Source organism: Poecilia reticulata, chromosome 12 (assembly GCF_904066995.2).
Source record: "Poecilia reticulata chromosome 12, P_reticulata-male-v2, whole genome shotgun sequence".
NCBI lineage: Eukaryota > Metazoa > Chordata > Actinopteri > Cyprinodontiformes > Poeciliidae > Poecilia > Poecilia reticulata.
Genome location: NC_088841.1, coordinates 2,003,294 through 2,028,221, shown reverse-complemented (window position 1 = coordinate 2,028,221; position 24,928 = coordinate 2,003,294). Strand labels below are relative to the sequence as shown.

Genomic DNA, 24,928 nt, shown 5'->3' with positions numbered 1-24,928 from the left:
TCAAATGGTAGTCTAAAAACATCACTATCAATCAATATAAGAAAAATATCTGTAAGAGTATAATTTGTGATCTCTGGAGCAGGCGCTTTGGAGCATCTTGCGCAGTTGATGCGCTTCTGCGATCATTTTCTCCTGCTGTGGAGTGTGTGCGGCATCAGGTCTTATCGACTTCTGATTACTTCATTTTGTAAATAAACCTTTTTGAAATGTTACCTGATCTCAAAAATATTCTTATTGTACAGAAAAAAAAAATTTCAGCTTGGCGACTACAGCATTGAAATAAAATGCACTTAGTGTCTCTGAATCATCTGATGTTTCAATGCCTTATGGTGTTCCGCAGGGCTCAATTTTGGGCCCTCTGCTTTTCTCTCTATTTACTGCCTCTGGGTTCTATCCTTAGGATACATGGGATGATTGTCAGATTTATTTGCCCATGAAGCAGAAGGATGTACATTCTATAAACATCTCTTTGAGTGTCTAGGTGCTCTCACAACTGAAGCTGGTTAGGATGCTGCTGCACGACTTTTGACAGGAACTCGAAAAAGGGAGCATGTGACTCCTGTCCCGGCCTCACTTCATTGCCTGCCTCTATATTGTAGGATTCATTTAAAAATTCTAATGTTTGCTTCAAATCACTGCATAATCTTCCCCCGGCTTACCTCTCAGAGCTTCTTCACCCCTAAATACACTATCGGTCACTCAGGTCAGCAGATCAGCTGCTCTTGGAGGTACCAATATCTAGGAGGAAGCTTAGAGGGGGCAGGGCTTTCTCTGTCATGGGTCCTAAGTTATGGAACGACTTGCCTTTGCAGGACAGAGAGGCCCTTCACTGTCCACTTTTAAAGCTCGTCTTAAACCCATCTATTCTACTTGGCTTTCAAATCAAGCACGATCTAGTTTTTAATTGTACGTTCTTGTTTTTAAACTTTAAGTTTTATTTTTTTATTGTTATATTGTATTTAATGTACAGCACTTTGTATCAGCTGTGGTTGTTTTAAAATGTTTCATAAATAAAATTGGTATGGTATGGAATGGTTAAAAGCCATCATTGTCTGACGCACTACAAAAATGTATCTGCTCCAAATGAACATTTTAAACCTTCTGTCCTTCTTCATTTGTTTTTTCTTTTTAAGATGGAGGATCAGAAAATAACTTATTGGAGTTTTATAATCAACACCTGGCATGAAGTGTGCTTTATCTTCTGAGTTGCACCGCAACACAAGAGGAACATCCAGCAGAACTGTATTGGCTCGCTTTTATGAGAACAATTATAATGGAGGTTCTCGCATCTGTTACAAATCAACTTATATTATCACATGGCCTTAGTTTTATACATTTTATTTGTATGTATGTCTTTAAAATAATCTATGCAATTATAACTAATTTTAAAATGTTCTCAAAAAGTACATAAAAGCTGAAAAACAAATTTCTTAAAATCAGTTTTTTTTACAAACATTTTAATGTGCTCCATTACTGGCTTTTAATAATGCCAGTAATAAATTTATTTATTCAGTAATAATAAATTCATCCGATATCCTACTTAGTAAAGTGTCCACAAAGGTAGATCCATTTTAGTTTATTAAATCATGCTTGACCATTTTTGTGTAAATGCATTTCATTAAAAATCAGAACCATGAGTACTAAATTATCACTGACAAGTATTAAAACTTTGTTACTCATTTTTCTTTTTAATACAGAAATTGTCAGAAAAATTGGAACAGCGCCGATGTCACCAAAGACAAGAAATCGTTAAACCACTATACACTTTGTTTTTTCATTGACTTCAGAAATAACTCAGAGCTGCACATGTTCATAAAAAAAGAAAAGAAAATTAGAACATCCAGAAATATGTTTCTGTTATGATGGTACAGAATCACTGGGACTGCTAAGTGTAGTCTTGTAGTCATTTTTTAAACTGCTAAACAGAAACACAAAAGTTATTACTCCATTTATAGTTAAAATAGGAAATAAAACAATTACATACAGAAAAATCACTTTTACTATTACATGTAAATACAGTAGACACTCAGAAACAAAAGTGAAAAAAAAAGAATGACATGCCAGCCTATGTAATCACAGCTCTATTAAGCCTTTGTAGAAAATAAAAAGGCACAAACATATTAACTATTTATAAAGAAAAAGGATAAACAAAATGAAACAATACCAATTTGTAAACATGAAAGCATAACAACAAAGTGGATGGTATGTTTTGGTGATTTATAAGCAAACAAACCTTACATGTGACATATAAGTCAATCACAAGGAGCTGAACACTGTCACACCAGTGCAGGTCTTTGTCAGCTGTACATGCAGAAATGATTACAAACTATTATCAGAAGCTTCTGAGTCACTATCAAAGTCATCATCAGAAGTATCGTCAAAGCTAACACTCTCTGCTCCAGACAAAGTCTGTAGATAATATTCTCTTGCCTGCAGCTTCATCTGTTTTAAGTGCTGCAGCTCTCTAAGGATGATGCTATGGAGACCTCTTAGACCTTCATCGGTTAGGGCACAGGACGAACCTTTAAAGTTGAACATAAGTAAAAATAACAATTAATAAATTTGTTTAGATGCTTTAACTATTAATATGTTTATACATCTCTTAAACACATACTTTGAAATTTGCCTCTCGATGACAGGTGGGAAAGGTCCTTCAGAGTGTCTTCTTGGGATAATAGAGATTTCCAATGATGGTCCATCTCTCCTACAAGGATGCTCTTTTCCTCTTCCAGTCTCTTTACTTTCATGAGGCCATCGAATGCCCTTCTTTTTGTGGAAAGACTTACAGAGTCTGAAATACATTCATGAAAAACACAAATCAACTCAGTTTGAATTTGTAATTGAGTTTAGGTTTACACCTGGAGTATGTACTGACATTATCTGTCAGGTATGATGACAGTATAAAACATATTAGTGTATGTTTACATACCACTGTGTGATTGCTGCCATGGTAATGTTGTGTCGCCGGACAGGATGTCTTCCAAAGACAGTGCTTCTGTGCCTGCAACAGTCTTGTATTCTTCCAAAGCCAATGCTAAAATGTTTTTCTCATGTTGTATTTTGCGACGAGCCTTGGCACGAGCTTTGTTTCCGTCTGTGTCTTTGTAAAGACGTTGAGATCGCCTTTTGATGCTTGCAGCCAGAACCTCGATTCTGCCTGCCAACGAGTCTGGATCAGTTGTTGTAGATGTTGCTGATGATGATAAATAACAGAGATGCAGTTACATATAAGTACTTTTGGAATGTACTCTAATTTTTAATCTGTAAAAGCTCACCTTCTGCCCACTTCTTAATATCATTGACCCAGTCATCAAGTTGCATCTCAGTCACTGAAAGCTCAGTTTTTAAGGACACCAGATTGTGATGCTGTTTTTGAAGAGCTTTTGTGGCCTGCATTGACAAGTAAAAAAAAAAAAAATCAGAGCACAGCAATTATAGGAATGAACAAAAATCAAAAATTTCACTACCTTCTGGTATTGATGAGTTAGTGAGGTGGCCAAGTTGTCATGTTTTTGCTGGTTCCAGCGCATGGCCATAAGGGTCAGCATATCTGTCCGTCCTGTAAACAGAAAGAAGCCCACAATAGTAGAGTTTTCAGTTATCATAGTTACTTATAATTTCAGGAAACCAATCTTTGGTCTTCTCACCAGCTTTTGACATATGTTTTGTCGTAACAGCGATCCTTGAAAGAAATGCATTGCACTGTTCAACTTCTTCCCCTAGAGTCAAACCAGCACCCTCTTGATATGCTCCACTCCATTTAACCTAAATAAAAGCATGCAAACACAAACAATTTCAACAGTCAAAGATGTTCATGCATTTATGCAAGGTTATTCAATGGCTATTCAGTGTTCCTTACCTCACATTTGAAGTCATGGGCTTTGGCATGGAACACTGAGAGAAATGGCTTCATTTGAAGCAGGTGTTGGAGCTCAGGGCAGCTTTTAGATACTTTTTGAAGATATGGCCAGTACTTGCATGTTACATCCATGCAAAAAAATGTGATCTGTCTGTTGGCCAACCTTTGCTGCAGGTACAAGGGTATGCAAATATCTCACCCCTATACATGTTCAGGGCACAAAGTAGGACCCCATGTCTACACACTGCTAGCTCCAATCCCTCCTCGTCCAGCTTGCTGCTGGATCTGTGAGACATCTCCCTGGCTGCTGACCATTGCCCACCACAAACACCTCTTCCAGAAATCTAGAATGCATAAAATTAAATCAGACATGCTGTCATTACAAGGTATAAGGTTACTGTCATTATAAAGTTATAATCTGCAGTCTTACATGTTTGGTTGATTTGTGTATATAGTCCACAAATTTTACTACATCTTCATCCTTGGCTATGAAAAGGTCCTTAAATATAGCCTGCTCCTCCGATCTGGGAAAAAAAAAGGAATAAAAACACTATATAGGTGTTATGGTCCACAGGTAGTGAACATCACTAACTTATACAAAGAATTGTTATATTGCACACATTATACAATACCCTGATGCATTCTTGAAACGGTAATGCTTGCGGTTTCCATCCACTGAAAGTGCAAGCATATCTGGGGTACAAGCTTGACATTTGAAGGGATCCTTCCTTAACATTTTATCTAACTCATGTCTTACAGCTTCCCACTCGAAAAAACTTTTCAGGAAGCTGTCAGCCGAGATCTTTCCTGTCTGATTTAAGATGAGAAACAAATTTAAAAAAGAAAAATTACACAAGGACATAGGTGACCAAATCCAAGGCATCAAGAATAGGTGTTCTTCAAGTTCTAGGTGTGTCCTTTGCTAAAAACAACTCATTCAATCAATTTTGATGTTATCAGGACTTCCGATGATCTGAATGCTGAATGAATGAGGTGATATTGATTCAAGTGTATGAAACCAGTGACATCAAAATGTTGAAGAACATAACCACTCAAAAATGGAGTCAGACAGACCATCTGGGATATGTACGTTAAAGTACTCACACGGCCAAAGCGGACGGTTCGTTGGTCCAACATTTTTAGAAATGCTTGACAGGAGAGACCTGGTGCTGCCATCTTCATTTCTTCAAATGTAAAAAGCACATCAGTTGCATATAGAGTGGAAAAGTGAAGGGTAGCTGGCCAGTAATCAGTTAAATTTAGGTCATGTACTCCACATGTCCAACTAGCCTCACATCCCTCACAACCCAGCTCTGGCATGCTGAGATCATAACGACCTAAAACACCAAAAAAAATGTAAAAGTTGTAATACTTGGTTATTGTAATGTCAGGTTGACATTGTGTCACAAACAATTTCTTATGGTCTGCAAAAAAATTACTAAATAATTACATTTTGCTAACATTGGTTTTTAATTATATTTTGGTTTTGATTCATGAAAAAAATGAAGTTATTCATACCATTGATTGTGACCACAGTGACTGCCTTTCCTGGTTTGATCCTCAAACACTCTGATGGACAATCACAAATTCTAACTGGGATCTCCACAGGTACGAATCGTGCTAAAGAGATTGACATGTTTAAAATATGAATTCACATAATCTGCATATAAGATATGTAGAACCAGATGAACAAAAAAACAGAACATTCAAAATACAGTCAAAAGTTAACAGTAAGAAAAACACTCTGAAGAGTGTTTAAACAGTACAAATAAAAGCTTACCATCATTACAAAGAGTTGTATTTAAAACATAGGTAGTTGGAGGTAATGGCTGGAAGAACCCAGCTATGATGGTTTCTCTGTTGTGGAAGACATGTCTGGTGTGCATCATCACATCACATTTTTCACAAAAGAAGGGTTGTGGTAGGCAATCACGACACCGAAGTGCAGATGGATTTTTTCCACATTGTTGGCAAAAAGGGGCTGACACACTGTGCTGAGCTGCTATGGTGTTAACCAGGCGGGGTCTTTCTGCTTTCCAACTCTCTGAAAATATGCTTTTTCTTGTGCTCCAGTTAGTGGAAGCCAGAGGATCTTTTGGCACTAGTGGTTGACCTGCAGCATCATTCAGCGAGCTCTGGAGTTCTTGTAGAAAAGACTCTTTTAAAAAATAAAAACATTTTTTAGATGTTACAAAAGTATAGCACATAGAAGCTTATTATATAGAAAAAATAAAATAAGATGTACTACTGACATACCAACAGTCTCTGGAGCAAAGGCAGCCTCACACTGAATGTTAGAGGGATGAGAGGGACATCTGGTCTTCTCACTGTGGGACGCTATAATAATGAATTAAACAAATATAAAAGTAAGGAGTATATCTAACATCTTACTTAAATCCACATTTGGATGTCCAATTCCAATTTAATAACTGTCTTAAATTCCCATATCTCAAGATTCAAATTTGTAGTAGAAACTATTAACTAAAAATTAAGAAAGTAATTTAGATTGTCAGACAAGTGGAGGAAAGACACATTTGTTTGTAACCTTTTGTAATAAGGTATGGTTAATGGATAGTGAACCATTTAAATTATGTTGCCTAAATTATCCAAATTTGTAGGCTATTTTTTGTAAATTATTTAAAGGATGTTGCAGACTGTTTAATAATATTTCTCTATTTTGATGAGCACTGGTGGTTTGTATTTTGTTTTGTTTAACTGTATTTGCACTTTGTAAAGTTTTTTTTGTGTTATGTACCTCATGGGCTGCCGTAGCTAAATGAGGGCAGGTCCAATAAAAGCTGGCAGAATCACTGTATCAATGAACATTCAATGACTTGAATGAACTGTCAAAAGTGCTTGGCACTATCAACACTTAGTCGTCCCCGGTGAAAGCAGAAAGTTTTCACGGTGACTAAAGTAATCAAGGTGACTATGGTGATCAAAATGATTGAGTTGACCGATGATCCACATCAAAGAAAATAAAAAAAACTTGAAATTAATACAAGTGCTGGGGGGCTGCTATGACTAAATACATGTACATCAACTGCTGGAAAAGCACTCACTCTGTTGCAACCACATTGTACTGTGTGTCAAAACAGTAAAACTCCTCATTTTTGTTATATAACTAACCTGTTCTTTGTTATTGAGTAATTTCTAGTCAACATACTCTTACCGTATAATTAAAAACAATTTTGTGTTGGGGAAAGATATCAAGCCTTTAACAGATAAATGTTTTACATCCACTTCTCTGGATGTAAAAGCAAACAGAATTAATTACTTGTTAGAAGAAATATATTTTGCCAAAGTATCAATTAGCATTAATTTACTAATATGTGTAAAAAATAGTCTACATGTGTCAGTGATCATGTTTTGAAAGAAGTACTTACTCTTAGGTAATTGATTTCTTGTTGATCTTGCCCTTTTATAAAGTTTGTTACCATCTTTATTCCTTTTTCTCCACCTTACTGTTGGTTCAGGTATCTGCATAGGTACTTGATCTTCATCTTTCTTAAGCTCAACAAGCAAGTCATCAAGTTGTTGAAGTTCGAGATTTATATTTTGCTGTTGTATCTCAGCATCTAGGACCATTAATGGATCAGATATGTTTGAGACACTCATGGTGAAGGACAGACAGACGGACGGACAGACGGACGGACAGTACTGTTGACAAGTTAAGAATAGACAAGTTAAGGACACAAAGATGATGAACAGATAAAACAGATGTGGCTCTTAAAAGTGCCTTTTGTGGGTGCTATATAAAAGAGCAGAAATATACGTGAGGTGATGAGATCAAAGAAGAACCTGTTGACATAAAAAAAAGAAATGTTCAGATTTCGGAAGTTCTTGATTTCTCTTTATAAGTTGCAACAGCAATAAACAAAATAGACAGGTAGAGAGATCTTTCCCTGTAATGATCCAAGTTCGTTTTAATTGGAAGTAAATGGCCTAGCTTCAAACAGGCAGGGGCTCATAGACAAACTTTTAAGGATCATTACAGCCTAGGGTCACTGGCGTTTATATCGATCCTCAAATTTTACAACAAGCATGACTATAAAGAATTCTGTGACTCTAGCATGGCTAATTAAATGTATTAAGTGCAGGTTCAGTTGAAGCTTATGGACTCCAAGAGGCTAATGTAGCTAGCTTCCCGCCCAGTTCTTCCGGTAAATTTCTTTTATAAATGTTACAAACGTGTCTAAATGTCTTCAACCACTCGCGGCACAGTCCGACTGCCATTAAGTCCTAAAACTGCAATCATCAACTTTATAACGCAACACTCTAGTTATTTTTTAGTTTTATAGTACAGAAACATTTTGGACAGATTCAGGTTTGTACTCACAGCGTCGCATGCGATGACGTCAGCGTCTTCTTCTTCATGGGTTTTTGCCGGATACGTACTTATTTTTATTATTTCAAACAAAAATATTAAAACGTTCACAGAACTGTTTGCATGAAATCACAAAAGAAAATAATTCTTATTTTTTCTTAAATTAAGTTGGTAAATTTAAAATAAAGGATTTTAAATCAAGTTAAAAAAAAAAAAAAAAAGCTTTTAAATCAACTTAACAACAACCACAACAAAAACCCTCCGGTTTTATATTTTACTGAGTTATTTATACCAAATACCAAATTAAAGTTTTATGAACGTTTATGTAGTAAATATTATTAATATCCTGTTCAAACTAGCACACACATTGTAAATAAAGGTTTTTTAAAAAATAGATACGTCATCTTATTCGTTCCTAAGTCGTAAATATCGGACGCTCAGGGAACCGTACAACATTCAATGGGAGAACCCTTCAAGTCACATATTGACGCCAAGGGGGTACCCTTGGCGTCAATATGTGACGCCGAGGGTACTTGAAAAAACGTCAATATGTGACGAGTTGGGAGTGAGAATGTGTTGATCAGTCTGTTAAATAGTATTACCGATAACAGTACAATTTGCAGGATGCCTGTTTTGTTTAGTTTTCTTCTTGGAAAAAGTTATTACAAACAAGTTTTTGTCTAAATTAAGATGAATTCATGGTTCCTTTATCCACACAATGTAACCGGTAGTGTTTATGATTAAAAAAAATAAAAATAATTATGCGATCGGTATCGGTATCAGTGATCAGCCCTCATGGGTGATCGGTATCGGTATCGGCAGGAAAAAACCTGATCGGCACATCTTTAGTTTTTACCTTAGAATGGCCAAGTCTCTGTTATTCCTCTGTCAATTTGATACAGTAGGAACTTCCACACTTCCCATATCTGTGTCCTCTGTCACTTTTATCAGCAGTTAAAACTGTTTAATCCATTGTTAACATGTGGTAATCTGTTTTTCCGAGCCGCCTTTAAACGCAACATGAGCGCTACACGCTGGGTTTACACCTGTGCGGCAGCGAAGGAGACCTGCTGCTGCTGTGCGGAGCTGCACAGGTGTGTTAGAATCATGGCAGCAAACCAGCAAAACGCAAAGAACTTTTCACAGTTTTCCGCCCAAACTAACAGACTGTTTAGTAAAGCTGTTTGATGCAGGTACAGTTAGCTAAAAGATGACTAGCTAGCTAATATCAATACATCACCTTAAGCTTGTTAACAAGTAGCTTATAGGCCAAGTTGTCTATGTTCAGCTACATAGATTCATTTTGCCCCCCAAAAAGTCTATCCCCCCCTCAAAAACACATCGTTCAACTACACAGCTATTTGTAGGGGGTGGGCAGGGGCGCAGGACAAAAAGTTTGGTTCTTGCTTGTTGGTCCTTGGTCAGTGTTCATAGTTGAGCGTCAGGGCATTGCCTCAATTGCTATGTTTAATGGTGCAGACAGTGGTGGTTTCTGACATGAGTAAACACCCAGGGCGTTATCTTTTTAGGGATGGCATGAGACCACTGCGGATCGTAGCACAGAGATGGAAGCAAGCAGAACAAAGAGTTTGTAAAATTTAATATTGGTTAAATTTATTAAGTATTTAATATCTATGTGTTTTTATGGGAATATGGATCTTTCAGATCAATTTGAGAAGTAATTTTGATCATATTTCACATTTTATCATATCATGTAGAGCGCGGCGCTGGTCTTGGTCTTGACTCGGTCTCGACTTCCCTTGGTCTTGGTCTTGACTTGGTCTTAGACCCTAAAAGTCTTGGTCTTGTCTTGGTCTCGGGTTAGGTGGTCTTGACCACAATACTGGCTCCAATTATAGAGGAGTTACAGTCTTAAGCCTCCCAGGCAAGGTCTATTCAGTGGTCCTCTAAAAAAAGTTTTCTGTTTCCAGGTTTCTTTCCGGGTACTCCGGTTTCCTGCCACAGTCTAAAAGTATGACTCATGCTGTGAAATAAAGGACACTAGAGCCAAAAAATACAGACTTTAGACTTTAATATAGACTTTTTTTCTTGATTCAGGGGGATCTACCTACGTACCGAGTTTCACATCTCTAAGACCTACGGTTTCCCCTATCTCACATTAGGGGGCGCTGTAGAGCAGTTTGGCCACGCCCACTTGCGATTCCATTGGAATCCAAAAATTTTCCTCGGGGGAAAATGTTGGTTCAAGTTTGGCAAGTTTTTGAATATGATAAAGTCTCCAAAAGGCCGCATAAAGTGGCAGAAAAATAATTTAAAAAAGAAGAAAGAAAAAATCGAGAAATCTTGAAAATGCAATAGGCCTTGCAATAGGCCCCGCTGCTCCAGTTGTGGAGCAGCGGGCTCCACTCCAGTTGTGGAGAAAGTACTCAAAAAATGTACTTAAGTAAAAGTACAAATACACAGACAAAAATGTACTCAAGTAAAAGTAAAACTACCACATTAACATTTATACTTAAGTAAAAGTAAAAAAGTCCTGGCTTTTCAAAATACTTAAGTATTAAAAGTAAAAGTACTTGCTGAATGCATTACCTAATCCCTTATACAATATCATTAAGTGAACCGATCGTATTCAATTTTAATACATTAGAAATGTAGCATTTTAATGAACAATGCCACAAATAAAGCATATTTTTATTGTGTTTACTTTGTAACATAGTTTAGACTTAGATATGTGATTCTATGCATCATCATTTCAGGGATGGAAACATCTTGTCTCCTGTCCTAACAGCATGAACTTCACTTTTTTTTTTAAATTAGTGGCTTTTATTTTGAAAGAAAACCAACAGAAAGGTGGGGGAGGACATGCAACCGAGGAGCCACGTAGCAGAGTTGTAGTCAAGACCACCTACCCAAGACCAAGTCAAGACCAGCACCCCGCACTACGTGACACAAAAAAATTACGTTTTAGCTATCAAAATTGTTTCTCAAATTGATCTGAAAGATCCACATTCCCATAAAACACCTAGATATTAAATACTTAGAGCTGAAATAAATTTAATCAGTAAAGATCCGTCCAGAAGAATCGGATCGTTCCTGAATGTCATATCAATGCAGACTTTGGTCACAGTGTTGTCCCACATTTGAGACTCCTCAGTCAACATCTCCACACAATAATTCAGCGCATGAGTGACAACTTTCTTTCATTGCGGATGCAACATGTGTGTCTCAGTCAGTACAGCTAGCTTTGCTAACATCACGTCCACATAGCTTACCTTTCTTTAAGCTTCCCTTCCAAGTGATGCTATAAAAATTGGACGAAGTCCCCACCATCTGTGAAAGCGAAGCGCTGCTGATTTTACATGTCGCCATATCTTATGATTTATGCAGCGCTATTATTACTGACGATTAGACAGACATCTTCTCCCGCTCAGAGGAAACCACTGCGCATGTCTCAGAGCCGCATGCGAGTAAAGGTGGAGGCGATGGGTGACAACAGACACTAAGTCACGTTATTGCTTGGATTTTGCGGCGCCACCTTAAGTCCCTGAACTTCACATTTTAAAGGACAAATAGAGCAACGCGACTTGGATGCAACGAGTAACGCGACAGTTTTGTAGAAATGTAGTGAAGTAGAAAGTACAGATACTTACTGTAAAATGTAGTGGAGTAAAAGTAGAAAGTATCCATTATTAAATCTATTTAAGTACAGATACACAAAAATTGTACTTAAGTAACGAAGTACGTTACTTCCCACCACTTCTAATAAAAGTTAATTTCTGCCCAGGAATAAACTGGCTGAAAACTATCCTAACTTACCTTTCAGATGATCAGCTTCTTCCATCTTGGTGTATTTTCACATATTTCAAGCTATACCTGTGTTCATACTACTATCTCTTTTCAAAACATTTAATTAATTAATCTCTAAATTTATCTGGAAAAATAAATCAGTATGTATAAGAGAATTTGTAGAAACACCAAAAAAGCTTAGTGAACTCTCTTGACTGAGCCTCAGCTCATATTACTGAGCTGCCCATATGAATGTTACTCATCTGTGGTTAAAGGAGCAGTTCACCCCCAGCTTGGCTTCAGATTGAATTTACTACAACCAGGCCATATTCTCTCCTTGCCTTACTTTGTGCTTCCCTTCCAACAACAATTAACGATATGAAGGGGGATATAATCATGAGCCAATCTCTGCACATCATAAAGCAATTTAAGAAATGTTTAGGAATCCACAATATCTCCATCTATTCTTCAATAATAAACAGCCACCATGGCTGTGTACTTCAGGCCTGGAAAATCAAAGGTATTTGTAGAAAATACCTTTGCCAGCTTTGAACGACTCTCTGTTAAATACATCAAATACTCATTTATCTTTCTCTCTGCAAATTAGGGATGTCTGGGAAATTTGTCATTTTCCCAGACATCCCTCAAACATTCTGGTTAGACTCTTAGCTGAAGGTCAATCTATTAAACAAAGGAAAAGTGTCTGATATATAGAGAGATTATATAGAGAGATAATAGATTAAGTCAACCCCTCTGTAAATGAAACAAGGGAAGAATTAATTAATGACATGGGGGTTTCATTCTCTGATGTGGAATGGAAGAAAGGTCTTCATAAAGTTCACACATCATCTATCTGCTTGTGATATGTAAACACTAACACAGTTTAAAGTCATAAACCGCCTCCTGTATGTCTGCAACGTGCCTTTTCCTCCCTGCTGCCTCAGCCGGTTATTCTTTTTAAATGGAAAGACACAAAACCGTCAACATAGTCACTGGATTAGAAATCTAAAATTGGAAGAAAATCAGATGCACAATGAATGGCTCTGCTAATAAGCTCCATAAAATATGGAAATCATTAATTCAATATGTGAATATATTACCTGGTCTGGAGTTAGAGATATGCACATCATTTCATATGCACTGTTGATGAGTCCAATGCTGAATTATAAGAGTATACCCTAAGCTTTTTAGTTTAGTTATTTGTTTTGTAGTTGATGTTATATTTTTATAACCCTCATTACATCAATATTAACTTCAAGTCTTTTGGGGTAAAGCTCTATCAGTTTGCATATGTGAAATTTTCTGAAATTTGCCCATTCCTTTTTTTAAACAGTAGATTATCAATTTGAATTAAGTCTGACCTTTGACTGGACTGTTGTAGCTATTGTTGCACTGATGGCATGTTAATAGTTATCGTCCTGTTCAGAGATGAACCTTTTTTGCAGCCTCTAGCAGACGATTTTAACAGGGGGGGGCAAAATGAATCTACGTAGCAACAATAATATTACTCAAGTAAAAGAAAAAGGTACAGTGCAGTAGAACTACTTTTATAACTACATTTTTCCCCAAAAGAATTACTCTAGAGAATGTAACAAGTACTACCCACTTTTGAACATAAACAACAACATCAGTAGCCAATGACCTTTTTGTTAACAAGCTTAAGGTGCTGTATTGATATTAACTAGTCATCTTTTAACTAACATTATCTGTATCCAACATCATTAATCAACTCAGTCGGTTAGTTTTGGGGAAAAAACTGTGCAAAGTTCTTTGTTTTGCTGGTTTGCTGCCATGATTCTAACACACCTGAGCAGCTCTGCAACAGGTCTCCTTCGCTGCCGCACAGGTGTAAACCCAGGGTGAGCGTCTCAGCGCTCATGTTGCACTTAAAGGCAGTTCGGAAAATGGATTAAACAGTTTTAACTGCTAAAAATAAAAGGGACAGAAGGCACAGATATGGGAAGGGCAGAAGCCCCTACTTTTTTCCACTCTGAGGTAAAAACAACAAACAGCTTCCAGTCCAGGGGGCACGGCTGATTCTGTGGGCGGACCACCCATGCTGCTGGGCCTGCGTGTTGGTGACCCCTGCTAGAGCAGGTGACAGCAACAGGATCATCACTGGAGTCTCTGATTGTAAATCAAATGCTGCCTTGTCTTTTTCACAGTGCTGTAAAAGTTTTTAAATGACTTATTTCTGACTGGATTTTTAAAAAAGTATATTTATTTTAAGTTTAAACAATGCATTGTGCTTGTGGACAACATGCCACATGTAGAAATTCTTTTTACTTTTTACTTGTATATTGAAAACACACTGATAAAAAACAGGATAAATGTGATGGTTTTCAGAAACAGAATGAAACCCATGCAGCTCCCAATTAAAATAACGGTTTACAGCTACAGCATCAAACATCTGGGCCAATACCTTTTTCTTCCTCATAGCTGAGGATGTGATGACGACAGTCTGAGTCACACCATGTCAAACACACCTCACCTTTAAGAAACTACAGAATCACATCAGCACAGGATGTCCTTACTCAAAGAAAGAATAAATTGGGCATTCAAATTTAATTTATTTGATTTGATTTTAGATTCACTTCAAAGAAAATTAGATTGGTGGAGTCTGATGGGACAAGAGAGGATATTAAACAAGCAGAGAACCGCACAGTGGATGTCTACATCTGTAGATATAATTACACCTTCATTAAGTGAACAAAGCAGTGTGTAACAGGAAGTGACATCCAACGTCGCGATACAGATGTGACCGGGCACATCAGCCGTTTGGTCTCCCACTGTGTGGACGTGATGGGGGTCCGTATGAAGAGATGAAGCTGGGAAATGAAAGTGGTTCGGGAAAGTTGCTGCCTTCAATTCACAGTCAGCTGAAGAAAAAAAAAAAACAGCTGCGACAGAAAAGCTGCAGAATCAGTTTGGTTGGAGCGTCTGACTCCAGCTGGAGATCATGTACCTACATAATGTCTCATTAAGTTGTGCAGCTGCAGCTGTAAGGCAGCAACACTCCTGCTTAGATGTAATCTCATTACTCAATTTGCTTGCTCATTACTTTATTATTGCTCTGTGTTTTGTGGACTTTGTCTTTGTCTCACTGTGAAACTTTAGTTTCTAGTGCTAGTGACAGAAATGCAATAAACTGTTCAGAATTGTCTTGTAATGGTTTTAGTTTGGACCAAGTATCATCTGTTTTTCAGATAAAGAAATACTGCAGTGAGTAATGAGTAACCTTTTGGAAAAATATGTGTGGTAACACTTTATTTGAAGGGGTGTGGAAAGACTGACATGACACTGTTAAAAACATAACACCTGTCATGAACATAAAGAAATCATGAAGTGTCATTCGGTAAATAATGACTTTTAATGCAAAGTTGCTCTAAAAGTTGCATTAAAGTCCATTAAAAATGACAACTTTGCATGATTTTGTAAATTACTACAATAATTTAATGCAAAGTTGGCATTTTTAATGGACTTTTAATGCAACTTTGCATTAAAAGTGTCATTATTTACCGAATGACACTTCATGATAACAGTCATAAACATTCATAAAGACTTCTTTATGATCATGTTTATGACAGCGTCATGTCAGTCTTATGCACACCCCTTCAAATAAAGCGTTACCATATGCGCTTTTATGAGTAGTTTTACTTAAATGTGTTGTTATTATTATTATTATTATTATTATTATTATTATTATTATTATTATTATTATTATTATTATTATTATTATTATTATTATAAAGAATTGCTACTTTTGATTTAGTGGCTACTCTAGCCACCATGTGTAATTCCACTGAACGAAAAGCAGATGCATATTTAAAGTTTATGTCAAAGTGAGACTTCTTGTTTGTACTCAAGCTTTTTTGCTCTAATGCTGCTGAGCTCAAGTGAATATACAGTAAACATCATACATTGTCACTGAAGGTACTTTACACTGTTCTAAAATACAGAAACATAAACTATTCAGAATTAGGTTTACATAAAAAAATGTGGAAAAAAACCTGCAAAACCTTCTGTTTAAATCTTAGTTTGTATAGTTGGTGTTGACTGTATTATTTCTTTCATCTTAGTCTTTCAGAATTTGCATTTAACTCTACATTTGTTGTCTGTCTGATGAAATCCTTGTAAAAATAACTCAAATGTCATGATTAGTTACTCAGTAATTGATTAGCCTTTTGACTTTTTATTACTTGGGCAATTTTATTTGGAGGGGAGTAATTTTATTTTTACTAGCATAAAAATATCTTGAAGCAGAACTCGTCTTTTTTGAGTAAAATTTTTGACTTCTCCATCCACTTGTCAATACGAAACTGTATTTTATTAAGGAATAATATATGATAAGATCCAATACGGTACTGTACTGCTCTGTATGTGGCAGAATATGATGCACCTGTTAGGAAAATGTGTCACTTGTATTTTTCTCACAAATGTCAGACAATTTAAAGTGGCTTTTAAAATCAACAGGTTTTCCAATTGTAGATTTCTACAACAAAGAATTTCTGGACTAAACATATTTTTTGCACTTTTCATGCTCAGCATGAAAAGTAAACCTTTAAATGATAAGATTATTTTAATCTTTTATAAGCTCTCTGCAAACTCTGGCTATAGCTAAAGAATGCACATGAGTAAATGGCAGGAAGATTTTAGTAGGACACAGGCTAATGATATTGACTATAACTGATTTTAGGTGTGTACCAGAGAGGTTTGGATGCTAAAGCTAATTGGATGATTGACAGCGCCATGACCCTCCTGCTGACTCTGATTGGTTGATTCTGACTGAAAGACCAACTGGTCTATTTCTTCAGATGGCTGTGGGATCATAGAGAAGGCAGATTATCTGTCTCATACTATACTGTCAATACATAATGACGCTTTTAACAAGTATGCAAAACAAAACTTTTATAGAAGTTACATACTGCAGCTTTAAACAAAGTGATTCAACAAAGTTTGATTTTTAGGGTATGTACACTTATTAAACCAAGTTATCTCTTTTTTAATCTCTTTTTGTAACATTTTTAGTTACAATGCCACATACAAGGTGGAAACTTTTGCAAATGAGTCACTGGTTTCACGAACCTGATGTTTTATCAGAGATATGTAGACTTCTAAGAGCCACTGTACAAGATGAAAATATGCAAAGGGCAGTATGTGCTGTGCTTCTTGTATTGCAAACAAGATATATTTCACAGATACCATATACAGATTCCCTCACACATGAATTATTAATGTGGTTTAGTTTGCAGCAGGAGACTCCCAACCATCTGCAAAAATTTGGATTCATGATAGTATAGTAATGTCAACAAGTTTCACAATTTAGCTGTTTCTCGTATTCACACCCATCAGACTTGCCCAGGGCTGCTGTGGCTACAATGTAGCTCTCCAGCATCAGTGTGTGAATGAATGAATGCATAGCTCTTTGGAGTCCTCTGGACTTAATAAAGTGCTTATGCAAAACAGACAAAGGTGCTTTGTGAAAAACCCACAGCTGCTGATTTAAGTCAAACTAAAGCCTTTCATTAAAACTTTAATTAAAACTCTTTAGTCCTGCACTGTCCTTCCAAAACTTACCTTGGCAACGAGGAATGTGTACCAACACACGGTTGAGCACACTGAAAGCATGACTTAAGTCCCTCTTACAGGTTCAGCTATAAAGATTTCTGCCAAGCGCTTTTCCCTTTTTACATAGATTGTAACAGCAATCAACTATAAATACTCAGCTTATCTGTCTAGAATATGCTGTTTAATTAAATATGGATGATGCCCTCAAGCAAAACCTCTGCTCATTGAACCTAGATTGAATTCATGTCAAGTTGAAACGAGTTTCACTTCTTTAGTTGTTATCTGTGGTTATCAGAAGGTCAGTTTCAAAACGTGTCTTTTCTCAGCTGAACAGCCTTTGCATTAACGATATCTGCTCAACTGAGATGAGTCGGCTGTCTGTGGTACATGACTCAGCTAGAGCTTCAGAGCAGCCTTCAGTCCTTATTTTAGGCAACATTCTGGTTAAAATTTGACCTCACTGTCAATGTTTCTCTGTCTCGTCCAGGACAGTCGCTGTTTATCACTGGTCTTTGAATCCTCAGGGCTCGGTGATGAGAACCCTTCTCTTTATAACGTAAACTGGCTGCATTTATGCTCAGTCATTACTTTTGCAGCTGTGGCAACGCAGTTTTCTTTCAAGGAGAAATATTCTATATTCTGTTCCATTCTGCATATTTTAAAACCTTAAATACCTTTTGAACTTTAAGTAGTAGTGTGCAAAGATGAATAATCAGTTATATCTATTTTGATCAGACTTATCAGATTTGTGCTACAAAACAAATGTATGTGCACAACAAACATTGGTTTAGTATTTAACTTGCAGAGAGGGCCAGAGGAATGAGCTGCTTTCTCTAGTTCCAGTTGTTCCTCTGTCACCAGCAGTCACAAACCGTGGTGACTGCTGAATCAGAGCTATCATGTAGTAAACAGTGTGGCCGTTCATGCAGTCTCCAAACAGAAAATCTGTAAAAAGCAAGAAAATGAAAACATATTTGTCCAGATAAAGTCAGGCCCATTGTGTGTATGAAAGAACAGGAGAACACAGAAACACAACACATCTAAAATAGACTAAAAACAAGAAAAACATGGAGTCGCTGAAGCAGGCTGCCTGTTCTTGTGGTGCCAGAAGCAAGATTATTATTGCTTGTTTCATAATTGGTTTTTGTTTTATGTTTTTATCATATAAAGCACTTTGAACTGGCTTGTTGCTGAGATGAGCTATACAGATAAGCCTGACTTCACTTATCCTTGATTATTGACTCAAGAGCTCCTGTTTGATTGCTACATGGTACACATGAGTATTGCAATAATGCCTGTGATTTAACATACAGCTTTTCTGATTCCTTTGATTCAATCAGCTATTTTCACTCTTCTTACTCTGTATGTAGATGTAATTATTACTGCATTTTATAAAATGGTCTATGCTGACTTGTTAAATGGTGCTACATGAATAAATTGACCTCACCTGTATTGTGTTTTCACTCTCCCGATCACTGCTTAGAAATAATAATAATAATAAGGCACTTTGAGTAACAGCTGCCAAACTCTAAAATATGTGGCCTTTTTCATCAGATTGTGATGTGCATGTGAGAATTTCAGATTTATATATATATATATATATATATATATATATATATATATATATATATATATATATATATATATATATATATATATATATATATATCCTGGACAGTGGCTCTCACACTCACTAGTCCTCTGCCTCCTTCCTTACGGCTCGTGTACAGTCTCAGGGTGCTGGATTTGGGGTGGAACCCTCCATGCATGGTTAGTAGCTTCCTAGTCTTAACATCCGTGGCATAGCTGTTTATTGCACGGATCTTGTTCTTGCCATTGAGCTGGCTTCTCAGGACTTGCCTTATTCGGTGGAGGTATTTGGCTGTGGCTCCTTTCCTTGTGACCTCATCAAGGTTGCTATTTGCTTGTGGTATTCCTAGGTACTTGTAACCAGTGGCGGAGTTAGACTTTTAAAGTTGGGGGGGCTAAGGGGGGGCAGGACTACTTCTGGGGGGGCAAAATTTTAAATGTGTGTGTGCACATATATATAATTTAAAAAAATAACCAAACTGAATATTTGGTTATTTTTTAAGCCCCTCTGTCATTTGACATGTTATAATTAACACCTTTAACTGGCGCACATGGAGACATGATAGACTTTACGCAAAGAGTTCATCACAGAGGAAACTAAAATCAATCAAATAAAAGATCCTTTCTGAATATCATCTCATGGACTCTGAACTAAATGCGTCTTTCTGACCGGGAGCTGACAGCGTGTTGAAGAGTTATGGACACCTTGGTTAGGAAGCTCTGTTTGGACAGGTCATTTGACGGGTAACAATATTTCGGGTCGGACCAGAATTATTTGCCTGATGGTGGTTCGGGCTTCTAATGAGTTTACATTTAATGAGTTTGGAGCACACAGAGAAAACCTGAAGAGAATGTGATCTACTTATTGTAGTTTATGTAGAGGAATAACAGCTGACTGTTGAGAGAGGAAAGAAATTAAAGTTAGACAGAAACAAGCGCAGAGCGCTGGGCAATAAATGCGCATAAATGCTCCACGGTTAAACTCCAATTAATCACACATGAGATGACAAACGCCAAATATACAATATATAGTTACACTGCTTACGTTAATGGTGTTTTAAAAACAAAACCAGTAAAAACTTAACTGAGTTAATATGTCAGATTTCCTCCTCAGCCTCGTCTTGATAAGAACAGAGAGCAGTTCACTGGTTTCTGTCCAGACTGTGATCAGCTGACCACTTGGTGCGCAGACAGTTTCAACTTTACGCACAGAGAACATCGTGGAGCTCATTATTAATCAGACTAAGAACAATATCAGTCAGAGAATCATCTCTGATCTGGACGCTTTAACGGACCAGAGACTTTGGAGCTCCTAGCGCAGCTGATCCGCTTCTGCTGGTTTTTCTCCCGCTGAGGGATCAGGAAACGATCAGAGTTCTGTCGTCTTCTAATCACGTCATTTCGTGAAATGTTACCTGATTTCAAAAACGTTCTAGCAGAGAAATAATAAATGTTTCGTTTGATGACTACAAATTCCATCCATCCATCCATTTTCTTGCACCCTTCTCCCTTAGTGGGGTCGGGAGGGTTGCTGGTGCGACTACAAATTGGAAATAAAATTATTTTTTTCTTTGACAGGCAACGAAAAAACTGTAGCGCCACCTCTGCTCCAAACTAGAACATTGTCGGCCCCTCTTCGTTTTTTTCTCTTTTTTGCGGAGGATCAATAAATAACTTATTGGTGTTTTACAACCACCAGGTATGAAGTGCTTTAGCCTTTGAGTTGCACCACAGCTCAGCAACTGAAACACCCAGGAGAAGAATATCAGCTTGTTGTTATGAGTATAAAGGAGGCTGGTATCGCGCCTGATAAAAATCTATTTATTTATGTCATCACATGGACTTGTATAAAGTTTTATACATTTTCTTTTGATATATTTATTATTGTTTTTCTTCTTTAGATATTAAGTTGGCTTAGAATGATTCCAAATAATGTACAGGAATAACCTGGTGCTGTTACATGTCAATCATCTGGGGGGGCCACTAGGGGGGCCAATCAGATGACAGGGGGGGACTGGCCCCCCTGGCCCCCCCTCTGGCTCCGCCACTGCTTGTAACTGTGCTCTATTTCTGCTATTGTTCCTTCTGGGAGTGAGACCCCTTCTGTGTGGGCGACCTTCCCTCTCTTTGTAACCATCCGACCACACTTCTCTAGTCCGAATGACATCCTAATGTCAGTGCTGTAGATCCTGGTGGTGTGGATCAGTGAGTCGATGTCTCGCTCGCTCTTGGCGTACAGCTTGATGTCATCCATGTAGAGGAGGTGACTGATCGTGGCCCCATTCTTGAGTCAGTATCCGTAGCCAGTCTTGTTGATGATTTGGCTGAGAGGGTTCAGGCCTATGCAGAACAGCAGTGGGGACTCCTTGGTATTTGCCACATTTGATGGACATTCAGGGTGAGTCCCATTTTGTAGCAGCTGGTTCAGTTGAGCTGCCAGTCGCTCATGGAGGGCAGTGAGTTTCTTAAGCCAGTAGGCATGGATCATGTCAGGTCCTGGTGCTGTGCATTGCTGTGCATCCCTTTCCCATATGCCTTTCCAGTATTGTTCAGTCTCCAGCCTGGGTGGGTCTGCTCTGTTGTTATTACCCTGCCATTGAGAGTACACTTTAGCTGGTTGGGTGGAGAAGAGCCGGTTAATCCTCCTGGCTTCATTCTCTCTCGTGTATCTCTTTAGGCGGCTGGCCAAGGCTTGGAGCCTTTGTTTGGCAGTTTCGAGTACTTCAGGTATGGGCATCTGGCTGTACATTTTGGGTACTGATCTTTTCATTGCACCCCTTTGGAGCTCTGCCAGTTGACTCACTTCCCTCCTTGTTATCTTGATCTTAGCCTCTAACCGTCTTTTCCATGGTGGGTATTGGGTCTCATGGTTGCTCTTGTAACCAAGCATCTCAAGGATCACTGATGATGAGACTTTCTGATGGTACTTCACTCAGCCGTTGTACCCAGTCTCTGGGCGGGGAGTTGTAGTTGACTCCCTTCTGACCTGGCATCCTGGCTCCTTCCCGTAGCACTTGTCTCGTACCTCGTCAATCTCAAGTTGTGACAGCAGTTGCCGTTTGCAGATGTTGGAACACTGAGCTACTAGTTGTTTGGCAGTTAGTATCCCCTCTGACTAGGATTACTTGAGTAGTAGCATTCCAACAGATCCATGTTTTCACCTCTCGCCCATTTCCGTCTTGTTCCAGTAGCCCATTTTTCATCAGGGTGCTCTGGTTCCCCAGCACCTGACGCAGACCATGTTTGGCCGGGCGACGTCTGAGCCAGCATGTCGTGCTTATTTGTGTCTCTCATGGTATGAGGTAGGCTATATAGCTCCAAGGGTCTTGCCTAAGGACCCACACTGACAGCTCAATGTCACCGTTGTAACTTTTTGCCCCAGCCCCCAACCTGGCCTCGAACCCGGGTCTCCCCGGTGACTTACCTGGTGACTTACCTATTGAGCTATACAGTGAACTCACTAGGCAGAGGACTAGTGAGTGTGAGAGCCACTGTCCAGGATGAAACATCCAAGATCCATAAATACATCAAGGACAAAGCCTCAACGGACGATGTGCTCAGCGAATGTCTCAGGCAATGGGGAACAGAAGACAAGGTGCTGGAAGTACCATCATGGGAGGACAAGCCAATACATGGGATGTACCACCGACAAATAACTGAAGTGGCTGATGTCAGGAAAACCTACCAATGGCTGGAGAAAGCTGAACTCAAGGACAACACAGAGGCTCTCATCCTGGCCGCCCAGGAACAGGCCCTAAACTGGTGTTTAGGGCAATAGAGGCTCAGATCTACCACACCAGACAAGACCCAAGGTGTAGGTTGTGCAAGGAGGCCCCTGAGACAGTCCAGCACATAATAGCAGGGTGCAAGATGCTGGCAGGGAAAGCGTACATGGAACGACATAACCAAGTGGCGGGCATAGTGTACAGGAACATCTGTGCAGAATATGGACTGGAAGCCCCGAGATCAAAGTGGGGAACACCCCCAAAAGTGGTGGAGAATGACCGAGCTAAGATCCTGTGGGACTTCCAGATCCAGACAGACAAGATGGTAATGGCGAACCAACCGGACATTGTGGTGGTGGATAAAGAACAGAGGAAAGCCGTTGTGGTGGATGTAGCAATACCAAATGACTACAACATCAGGAAAAAGCAACATGAGAAATTGAAGAAATACCAGGGCCTCAGGGAGGAACTGGAAAAGACCTGGAAGGTGAAGACCACAGTGGTGCCTAACCCCCAAACTGGAGCAGTGGCTCAAACATATCCCAGGAACAACATCAGACATCTCAGTCCAGAAATGTGCAGTTCTAGGCACAGCCAAGATACTGCGCAGAACCCTCAAGCTCTGGTAGAGGACCCGAGCTCAGAGGATGAAACAGACCACCCGCGGAGGGTGAGAAGGGAATTTTTTATATATATATATGTCATGATCCGTGTTCCTGTGTGTTGTTTTTGAGTTTTTTCTGTGTGATCCTGTTCCCTGTGAGTCTATCTCTGCGTCTTCCCTGTTGATTGTTTCCCAGGTGTGTCTCGTTCCCTTTGATTACCCTCCCAGTGTATTTAGTCCCTCCTGTTGTCTGTGTTCTTCGTCGTATCTTTGTCGTATGTCGTCGTTTGACAGTAGCGTGCGTCAGTTTGCTTTCCAGTAGTACTGTACAGTCCTGGTTTGCTAAGCTCTTGTTTCACGTTGTCAGTTGCTACCGGTTGTTAGTTGTTCCTGCCGTGCTCCCTGACTTGGACTATGTTGAGCAACATTCATCATTAAATTCATCCTCGTCATCACAACCTGTGTCTCCTGCGTTTGATCTCACCACCTCTCATCCACCATTTATGACATTATACTGTTTTTTATTACTTGTTGATAATGTGCCATTTTACTAAGGGGTTAACAAGATCTTGTTATACACTGCAAAAAACACACAATGATATTTGGTCTAGTTTCTAGTGCAAATATCTTAGTACACTTGAAATAAGGCTAAACTTACTAGTAACTTTTCAGCAAGAAATAGGAGCTTGTTTTTAGTCAATAATTCCTTAATATGGATGGAAAAGTACTAGTTCCACTGGCAGATTATTTAACTTATAACAAGACATTTTTCCAATGTTATAAGTTAAATAATCTGCCAATGGATCTGATACTTTTTCCTCAATATTAAGAAATTATTGAGTCAAAACAAGGTCCTACACCAAACTGAAAAGTTACTTCTGTGTCAGTTTTATCTTATTTCAAGTGAACTGAAATATTTGCACTAGAAACTAGACCAAAAATATTTGGTCAGATTTTGTGTTTTTGTAATGTACAAGACTTCACAATATTAAAATATCACAATGTTCCTGGATGACGCCACTGCTACCTCACGAGCTAATTGCGGTTAGCATGTCTTCTCCTGATGAAGCCGTTATAAAATGATTTGTTTTGGCAGAATTTTAAAGAGATATCCAAAAAATAAAGACATCAATTTGTTGAGTTTGTTTCAAAAAAACTTTTAAAATGCAGCGTAAAAGCCTTATTTGAACCATAAATCTGAGATGCTTAGATTTCTGAAGGTTATGTTAAAAAATTTCTCCCAACTCATTGTTTTGAGCTCAATATGGTGTCCAGTCCCTACTTTTCACCATTTTGCAGTTTTCATATTTATCTTAGTTGTATCATCAACAGTTCACTTTGGATCTGCACTGATCACTGCTCAGAATGCGTAATAAAAATGAACACTCCCCATGAAGTCCGTCACACCTCACACACATTCACATACACGTATGCACACACACAGATACACGTACGCACCCACGCACGCACATGCACACACCCACGCACGCACACACACACACACACAC

General features: G+C 38.4%; 3 long non-coding RNA genes across 3 annotated transcripts; all 3 read right to left on the bottom strand.

Annotated features, from left to right (window-relative positions):
• Positions 1-1,668: 1,668 nt before the first annotated feature.
• On the bottom strand, positions 1,669-3,389 carry LOC145554416 (uncharacterized). Its single transcript, XR_014090380.1, has 4 exons — positions 3,276-3,389; positions 2,930-3,193; positions 2,615-2,791; positions 1,669-2,522 (listed from the first exon to the last, which is right to left on the bottom strand). It is a non-coding gene; the product is annotated as an uncharacterized LOC145554416 (long non-coding RNA).
• Positions 3,390-3,472: 83 nt separating this feature from the next.
• Positions 3,473-5,562, bottom strand: LOC145554278 (uncharacterized). Its single transcript, XR_014090300.1, has 7 exons — positions 5,378-5,562; positions 4,964-5,196; positions 4,492-4,670; positions 4,290-4,383; positions 3,860-4,203; positions 3,648-3,765; positions 3,473-3,559 (listed from the first exon to the last, which is right to left on the bottom strand). It is a non-coding gene; the product is annotated as an uncharacterized LOC145554278 (long non-coding RNA).
• An 83-nt stretch (positions 5,563-5,645) lies between these two features.
• On the bottom strand, positions 5,646-8,428 carry LOC145554277 (uncharacterized). The gene is made up of 3 exons (XR_014090299.1): positions 7,246-8,428; positions 6,116-6,196; positions 5,646-6,017 (listed from the first exon to the last, which is right to left on the bottom strand). It is a non-coding gene; the product is annotated as an uncharacterized LOC145554277 (long non-coding RNA).
• Positions 8,429-24,928: the final 16,500 nt, after the last annotated feature.